This window comes from Dreissena polymorpha, chromosome 6, assembly GCF_020536995.1.
Source record: "Dreissena polymorpha isolate Duluth1 chromosome 6, UMN_Dpol_1.0, whole genome shotgun sequence".
In the NCBI taxonomy this organism is placed as follows: Eukaryota; Metazoa; Mollusca; class Bivalvia; order Myida; family Dreissenidae; genus Dreissena; species Dreissena polymorpha.
In genome coordinates this window covers 94,708,342-94,718,597 of record NC_068360.1, presented here as the reverse complement: position 1 = coordinate 94,718,597, position 10,256 = coordinate 94,708,342, and positions in this window count along the sequence as shown.

The window sequence follows — 10,256 nt, the reverse complement described above, 5'->3', positions numbered from 1 at the left end:
ATAATTTTTAGAAAGAAAGTCGTAGTATAAAACCCTATACGATGCTACGCACTGACAATTAACGGACTGACGTTTGCGGCTTCAGGCGAAACTAGAATTAAAGTTTTTATGCTCTGGTTACCTATATATGCAGCGGACCGGAAATATTGAGGCAGCTTTAAAGCGGGTTACAAATTGATCTGTCCTGTAATTTTTCATGGAAATATATTCAGCGCAACGCGGTAGTTTAATACATATAAAGGGATTTGAATAGCTAGTGGGACAAATCCACTAAACGTCTTCAAATAATTATGAGGGATTGAAACATGCAGCGAAATCGTGAATATACATAGTAAAACCGTAAGACAGTTTCAAACTATGATGACTTAAGACATCTAGCGTTTGCGTATATTACATATCTTTTTTGTTTGCATATTATATGTTTAAAGAGTCTGATATTACCGATTCTCTATGTCTTTGCATTACATCGATTATGACCTAATATTCACTTTAAGGCTATTGTATTTTTTATGTTAATACTATATTTGAATTGTATTTTGGGTTGATAACAAAGCTTGACTTTACTTCACTTAGTTCCCTACATGAAACCGACTGTAAAACATTATCAACAAAGTTTAAATTGAATCGAATTAAATATATTTGGCTAAACGAACAGCATGCGCGATTGCAGCTAGAATGAGTAAGGATATGCTGTTCTATATTTATATCGTCTGCTTTAAACGAGGCGATAAATGGGTGATCTCAGGTAAAAAATACAGGACTATTTTTAACAAAATGTGTGCCGCAATATTTGTAACTGAATGGTGAACCGCGCTTTACAATGGAAGAAGATTGATAACCATCGCGACTGTCGCCCTGTTGCAACTAAGTGCTGAACAGAGTTAATAAAAATAAAGGATAACAATTGAACACAATAAACATTATGTGTATGAGCATAATTATTATTAATATTATTTGATTATTTCTTACTTACAAATGTTTTGTTCACTATGAAATTTATTAGCAAAGTTGGCCGTCCAAGCCGATAGTCGAAACCAAATGGTGAGAATGCGAGCGATGTACTAGTATAAATGCATCGTTGTTGTATAGGCAACGCAGTCATACTTTGTGGCCCTATTCCACTGCGAAAACAAGCCCACGATTCGCTACGATTTATCACATTTATTCAATCGGGAAGACTCGTGACAGTTTACGATTCAGTTTCGACACTGGTACGATTGAGTTACGACGAATCGTGGGGTTCGGTTGAAGTCTTGCGAATAGGGTCGAGACTTCACTACGATGTGTAAGAATCTACTGCGACTGTACTACGAACGATGCAGATCGGTCACGACTAAACTAGGACCTCACCGAACGCACCCATGAATTAGGCGCCAATATATATTGATATTGATCATTCTTTACAATAGGACCTACATTCTTCTGTGTACATGTACATGCAACATCGAGTTCCACATCTTAATCTTCAAAATCCATAGGAGGCGGAGTTGCTCCGTTCGGAGGACTTTCTGTGTTTTCTTCTTCGATTGTATTCTTACTTATTTTCCCCCTGCCCTTGCCTTTTCTTGCCATTTTTGATTATAAACAAATTACCTGTTATTCATACAAAGCCCTAACAACTGAATGACTGAAAAAACCGAGAAGCTCTGTTTATATACCACACCCATTCTCAGAAAATCGTAACTGTTTCGTAACTTAATCGCGAGAATCTTAGCGGGCTCGCAACTGACTCGGGATGACCTCGTGAGAGTCTTAACAAAGTCGTAGCTGATTCGTAGACAGACAGATCACGTGATCAACGATTTCCCGATTGAGTCACGAATTACCTACGATTCCATTACGACGCCCAAGAACGCACTACGACGCTGTTACGAGTCAGCTGCGATTAAATTCAGTCTTGGAGGTCTTAGCCAAATTTTAAACACGTTTAAAATCTGGCCACGATTTGTTGGGAGCTCACGAGTTGCGGGAATCACTTACGACCGGCCCACGACTAGCTACGAATGAGTTAGGACCTTCGCCGATTGAGCTACGAATGTCCCCGACCTCAAAATATTGGAAATCGGGACAAATCGTGGGGAATCGGGTCGTAGTAGAATACCCCTATTACACAACGCAAATTAATAATCTTGAGGCCATAGATCATCTGTCATTTATTACATTGACAAAGTTCTACAGCTTGACAATACTCACAGGCAAAATACTGTTTTTATATATTATTTCAAGTCACATAATTGTACACACTATAAAGGTCAAATGACCCGCGTCATGCGAAAACTTCTGAATAGCGAGTGTGGCATTTATTGTCTTTATTAGCAGTGTGATAGCAACATGATTTAACTCGACATTGATAAACAAATGTTCGCCCTCTGACTGCGAAGCTGTAGTTTATAAGAGTAAACGTCTTCATTGTAGTTTCAATTTAAAGTATTGGGTACAAGTGTATAAGCATTACAAAATGTGTAAATGTTATCATCATAAATATAGACGAACAGATTTCATTCACTTATTTAACGTAATATTGGGTTTTTGTTTCTTATTTAATATAACTCATATTGGTACCATTATGTTGAAATTTGATAGTAAGTTGCATTTTCAAATAATATAAATATATAATGTATATTGCTATATATGATTTTCAGCTTTGAAAAAGGTGGTACCATTATATTTTTGATGTCTAGTTTATATCGTGTGATATTCCGATATTGTAATATTATTAACGACCCTGTACTAATCACTTATGTAGAATTGGTAAATGTCTAAACGTACATATCCCCAGCAACTTTTGGGGCTTGAACGTATACAATGTACTCTGGCCATACGAGTAGCTAGCCCAATGCGGTATTTCACCGGATACCCGGTTGGTTTGTTAGCATTAAAAGCTTCTTAGCTTTTCTGAGTTTTGAAAGTATCATTGGCAGCGTGTATCAGCAGTATTTGATTGCCTGTTTTTTGTTGTTGTCCATCTTATTAAAGCCAGTGGATTCGCCTCGCTATTGCAAATGAGCATATATAGTTACCCTTTAATAACTGTAATGGTGCTGTTTTCTGAAGTGTACGTTATGTTCACATGGTAGCTAATCTCTGGACTGAAAGGCGCATCTGTGTAAGGAACGATAATTGTCATGTTATGTATTTAAATCAAATACATATTTTGCATGTGTTTATTTGTAAATAATTTATGATGTGCTTTTCGCGTGATTGTGCATACTTCTGAATGGTAAACGATACGTGATAAATCAAATACGCAAAATTATGAACTTGCAAGTAATATCAACTGATAATGTATGTTGTCATGTGTCATGTTTATGTGCCATGTGTCATGTTCAACACTGCTCGGTGTTGGTGCTTGTGATTTCCAGAGTTATTACAGTGCAATTGAACTGAATAATGTTAATGCGTGGCCATTTGCCATGAACTAATGAAACAATAATGGCCAACACTACCATTTCATCTCTAACCACAGGGGAGCTTACACATATGTACTATATATCCAATGAACCTAATATATGCCATTTATTATGTTTTTGCTAAACTGGACTTACTCAGAATCGAAATGCCAAAAAGGTTGAGTTGGCGAATGTGAATGATAATTAGTTACGTTAAACAATGAAAACAATGCACAACAGTGAAGCCTCTATTCAGAGAAAAATCTTAAAGTAACATTCGTCGTGTAGGATAACTTTATGATGCATGACGTGAACATGTTTACGTGAATAAGTATTATGCACACTCATACATACAACATTACTTCCGTTCTTACACAACATAACACTATATACGCCTACGTTTCGGTTCCATCCATACCTGTGTCATTGATTCCATCGTTGATTAAATGAAGGCGGGTTAATTATAAAGTATTGTCATGAACATTGTATTGTATACGAGGATTACTTAGGCAAATTGTTAAGTGCTTATTAATTATAAACAGATGCAGCGTGATACATCAATACTAAATTTTCTTGACTGTCACTTGAGAATATCCTTTGGGGATTTCCATCAACCGGGTTATGTGCGGTACAACATAACATTTTGTTGGAGTCTTTCCGGTTTGGAATAACATTTCCTTTGATATTGCTCTTAATGTGTTTTTTAATGGGAGAAGAACTGCTATCAATTCACTTTTTTACTGGTCAAATTGACATTCATTTCATATGATTACAGTGTAGGGTTATGGATACCAAGTCGTATAGCAAGTCAGAGATGTCACATTATCTTCACGGGCCATACCATCAGTGGTAAAGACGTTACCTAGATTAAATTGTAACACTCGAACAATACATTAGTGTACTATCGAACCATAGAACACATACTGCAACACCCACAATATATCTTTAAATTTACAGAAAACAAACAATGGCATGCACTGATTTAGGAAAATGAAACGTTTGATATAATATCTATGTGTTCGTTTTTGAAATCATTTCTCATAATAATACTGAAGAAAATATTGTTATAGTGTAGTATTAACATACACTATAGGATTTATTTTAATGTTGAGTCATCAAGTCTTTTATTTGTATTCGCCATTAGATTTTGTATTTTATTCCAAATGAATACACGGATGAGCTGGGTTTTCAAATCCGTAGTGCAAGGTTCCCAATATCATGGTTGGCGCCAAGATTGAAATCGTGGTTTACATCGAGGAAAAAGTGGTATTATCGTATCAAATATCGGAGTCAATAATGTTGATCGTGGATAATTTGTAAACGGTTCGAGCACTTTCTTTAATGAATATAATCATCTGCAATACAATATTTACCCAGCTCATCGAAACAAATCGTATCATATCGTATTTTATCGTAACCATGTGTAATACATATGATCGATTTGTATTGGCGATCGCAGTTGATATTAAGGAAGAAAAAACACGTAATAGTGGGCTTTTCAATAATACATTATGACAAATAGGCTATGTATATCGATTTGGTTCAAGTGTAGATCAAATCATGAATATAATCGATTTAAATGTGAAAAACATCTAAAATACAATCGTATCGTAACGGAGAACATGGATTATTGATTAAAGTAGGATAACGTATCTCCTCGTTCTGAAACCTACTTATTTACGGAGTATGATCGTGATGATCATGTCGTATTGAGCCACAGTCATCTCATACCTAAATCTTTGATTTTTATAACGGACAAATGCATTATCACACTGAATCATTTATATGGTACATACATCTTATTAACCTTCATGAGTAGAGATAAGAAAGATATAAAATGATTCAATATTGGGTTCGGATAAGATCTCATATATTTTATTTTGGTTGGTTAGAGTATGTTTTTTAATGTATGGTCTTTACTTGCAGCATAAGATTACATAATACTTCGCTCGTGTGATATATTGCTTCGATAGCATAAACATAGATCGCGTTTTGTTTACCCAAAATAGGTTTTTATTCGACACATTCGAACACGTACGTTTTTGAACCGAAGACACCATTAATGTGGTATACTTGTCCGAATGCAGAAAATATATATTTCAATTTAATTGTATTTTATTTTCCAATATAATTAAAGAAATAATTCATAGATTTAAATATGTGTGGCTAATATATAAAACGGCTACAAATATAATACAGAGGAGTAGTGTGGAATGATCAGTTTATAATTTACTTTACCAAAAATGGTCCATATTAATTTTTTAGAAACATACCAGCGGACCCCATTCGCGATAACAATCGGAGGGATAGCGTTATAATTTAATTCTTAAAGTATCTAGATCGTGTCACGTGGAAAGCAAACTGTTTGTTCTCTACGTTTTTTTCTTGCTATCAAAATCATGTAATGTAGACCACTCTTAATATAATAGTGTTCTTAATAAATACATATAATTACATTTACCAAAACAAGAAAACATTGTGACCAAGTGTCTTAATTTCCGCTTGGTAAATGTATCATGGGGAATTATTTTGGAATTTACAGCAGGAACGTTGAAAGTACATAAACACTTACATTTGCAGCATATGTTTTTGAAAGTGTTGAGTAAATAACCTTAACTTCATTGACGTTGCCAATAAAATAAAGCTGTTGTCAAGAGAGTGCAGATGGTATAACTTGAAAAGTGGATTGAAATAGTCATTATCCCTGCATGCATGAGGAAACTGGTGCTTATTCAGTTCCCCATTTATGCTTGGAAAGTCGTCGAAGGCTGGAGAAGGGAAGTAACTGCGCGTGGACCAGATTATGGATATGAAAAACACATAACAGGGCTTGAACGGCACGTGAATCGCATTGTTAATACACGATTTCTCCCGTTCAAGCCCTCCTTTTGCCAAGTTTCTGCACCCCGCCAGAGGGCATTATAGATAGAGTTTATGCAATAATGAATATTGAAAGCCATTCGTTAAGTTAAAGCAGTATTGGTATATTAACTTGTATTTTAAGTCTTAGGAAAAAAGAGGCATATGTAAATAAACGTACATGTGACGGGGAATATCTGAGTCCAGTTGCTTATCAATATGCACGTACATAAGCATACTTATTTGTTTAAAACAAACAAATAAATTAAACGTTTTCATTCAATTTACATCAATATATTTATCAACAAAAATCATTGTTCGTTATCAACGATCATTTGCTTAAATTGCCGTGATTTTTTGGTATATATCCGCCCTGACAGACACGTTAACACTTAGATCGATGATAACCTTTTGGTAAAAAGTAAGCTGTATGCGTAACAATTGGTAAACAATAAGATGTATGATAACCTATGGAAGAAGACGTATGCTTATCTTTGGATAAACGGTTAAATACATGTACATGCTTACCTATAGGTAAACAGTAAGATGTATGCTAAGTTATGGATAACCAATAACATCCATGCTATACTATTGATCAATAGAAAGATTTAAGGTAACCTGAGATCATCATCATCATCATCATCATCATCATCATCATCATCATCATCATCATCATCATCATCATCATCATCATCATCATCATCATCATCATCATCGTCATTATCATCATTATTATTATTATCATCGTCGTCATCATCTTTGTCGTCGTCATCGTCATCATCATCATCATCAGCAGCAGCAAGAGCAGCAGCATCATTATCTTCGTCGTCATCATCAGCAGCAGCATCAATATTATCATCATCATCACCACCACCATCGTCATCATCATTATCATCCCCATCATCATCATCCCCATCATCATATTTTTACTTTTTCTTTTTCGTCTTTGTCTTTTGCTATATGTCATTTTTTTTTCACTTGCAAATCTTCTTCTGTCGTGTAACTCGTAATTTTGTTAATGTATTGTACTATTGCGATAGTAAATGGTAGAAAAACCATAATGGTATATAAACATGCATGGATGATCATGAAATAAGCACAGTATTAACTCCCTTTATCAGGGAACATATACAACGCGTCAAGCTTGATACACGCTTTTGTCACATGTTATTCGACCTCAAACAGATCGCGTGACTTTAACCGCATAATCAAGAAGCTAAATATGCCAAGGTCTTATTATTTATGAAATGAAAATCTAACTTAAAGCAACCATACCAGCATTGAGCAAATATGTGGTATTTTGCAATGATTAACATTAAAACCTAAAAATAGTGTACTTTGTACGATGCCATTTTATAATGTTATATTTGACCGTAGGAATATTAGACCTTTAACATAACATATTTTTCTAAATCTTAAAATATGTCAAAATTCCAAATTATTAGATATTGTGTTCAAATACCCGTTATAGTATAAAAATGAAGCTTGAAATCTGGTATATATTGTTGGTACGCATTGGTTATTGGATGTATTAATATTATGTATTTGTCTATTGTTATAGATCGTGTACCTTTAACATGATGAACGTGAGTGCTTGTGCGCATGATATTTCATTTATGTCAATACACCCATTATTTTTAACAACCATGTCGAACAACTCATATCTTCAAATTGTACTTGTACAATCTGATAAGGCTTTTCGAAATCCCTGTCTGTCACAATCGACACCCCTGCAAAGCTTGTTTTTGTATATGATAAAATAGGTTTGCAAATACGTCCTTTGATGTTTGGGCTTGCTGTTTTTTTGTGCATTAGAAAGAACATATTGGCAATGCCAATTATTTTCAATGAATAACTTAAGTCGGGCAGACTTAGCTGATATCTTATAAACTACTTTCATGTTTAAATTTTCCGTGTGTAACACAAATTTCTAATATGTTTTTGATATTCCAATTTTTGGAACTGGAAATACCGATCGTTAAACTGATCTTAGATTTGCTCACTCTAAATTAAAAAAAAAAGCCAAGATAATCCCCCTACAAGCTGGCCATTATTTACGTTATTGATAATAAACTTTACGTTTTTTAGATGTGTATTCCTACGAGACATGCTTTACTGGTATATAAACATAACAAGATGAGTTTATTTATTAAGTGCGATGAGGTATCATTTTCTGTTTGAAACGAGCCTAATAAAATCGAGTAATTTTATAATAGAAACACATAAAAAAAATATTTACATTTATTTAAATTTATTTATAGTTTTAATTTCATGTTGCATTTTATTATGTTTGTATTTTTATTCATAATCCTATGTACTGCAAATGGCATAAGGTCTCGTCTTATTATCTACCATGTTGTACTCTATATGATCGTATTTTCCATATACTCATTATACGTTTTATGGATATGTGAATTTTAAAGCACAAACATGTAGTACCACATGAAAATGGGGAACACACCTTCATATATTGGCAATAAACTTCATTCGTTTTCTTATTTAATTGAAATGTGTAAGCTACTTTTAACAGGCCTAGTTTTTTTCCCGCGGATAATATTACAAGCTTCTATTGTAGACTTACGTCAATCGCTTCATACTCTTGTTAGATTTGTACAAACTTTATGCATATATACACGCGAAAAAAATAGATACGTTTGCAAATTTTAATTGTTAACCATACACATCTCCAATTGTAACTGACATAGGCCAAGGGAAATATCTTGACAAATAAAAAAAAACAACAGCAAACTTAACTAAGAGATTTAAGTAGAAACACACGTGTACTATTTCATGTATAAAATTTCCGCAATTTGCAGAGTTTACAAGGGATATCTTCATAGCAATGGTATATCTTATAAATTTGAAAATGCCGATATAAATTGAGTCATGATAATGTTTTAAATACAGCTGATATCTTTAGAAAAAGACTGTTCGATCATTGCATTCGTTATCGCAAATGTCATTTAAATATCCCTTCCGCTTTCAGCATGCTATAAATCAATTGCAATGCGGAGCTGTGCAAATATAATGTCAATAGTTTAGTTCCTGATTGAGGAAGTGTTTCTTTCAAGGGTAGGCTGGTTAATGTCTTCTACAATTTTTAGTCCTGTTTTCCAATTCTCAAAGGCCTAGTCAACACAACTGTTTATTATTGCGAACATGAGAGGATCAATACATACAATTTACATAAAATACAGTAAATACCTTAAATTGTACGTTAATAAAACATAATTTAGTTTAATAAAATGTATAGCAAAAATATATTTCGATACCGACACGTTTTCTAACATTTGTGGCCGACCCAATAAATGCGTCAATGTGTGGTATGAACAAATATGTAGAAAATTACGGATTTTTCGCAACAGTGTATTTGGTAACATTGTTTTAGACTGCAAAAACACCTATTTGCAACTCTGTTATTGCCGATGCTCTGATGCTTCTTTAGTCATTGTATAGCCTATGTTTGTATTCATAAATTATTCATCTTATTTGAAACGCTCTTTCCAGATTGTGACTAAAACATACAAAGCCTACGCTGTTGTTGAACATGATCATTAATGTCATACGATGTCAACACACATCGATTCCAAAAAGTGTGATCTAAATTAAGGTTCGTATACTTGCCATGGCCTATATTTCATGCAAATAGGTTGCTTTGCAATATAGGCTATATGTGTTTGGCAGGTATTACATTATCATGTTCACACCTTGCTTCTTGTATGATATTTCAAATTTAGCTTCACGGACTTTTGTATAAGCTAAGGTGTGATCATCTTCACGAGTTTAGTTGATAACGAATTATTTAGTTGTATATGTTTAAAATGAATTGTAGAAACGACAGGCGCCAAATTTCGAGTAAGGATTAAGTATTTAATTAAACATACATGATGTACTGTGTTTATTATATAATTTATACACACGCCAGTTAATGTTTTGGTAATATTTTTTCGAAGGAATTAATGCGTAACTCAATATTTTCCGTTCGCGTGTGTCTTGAAATAATTAACA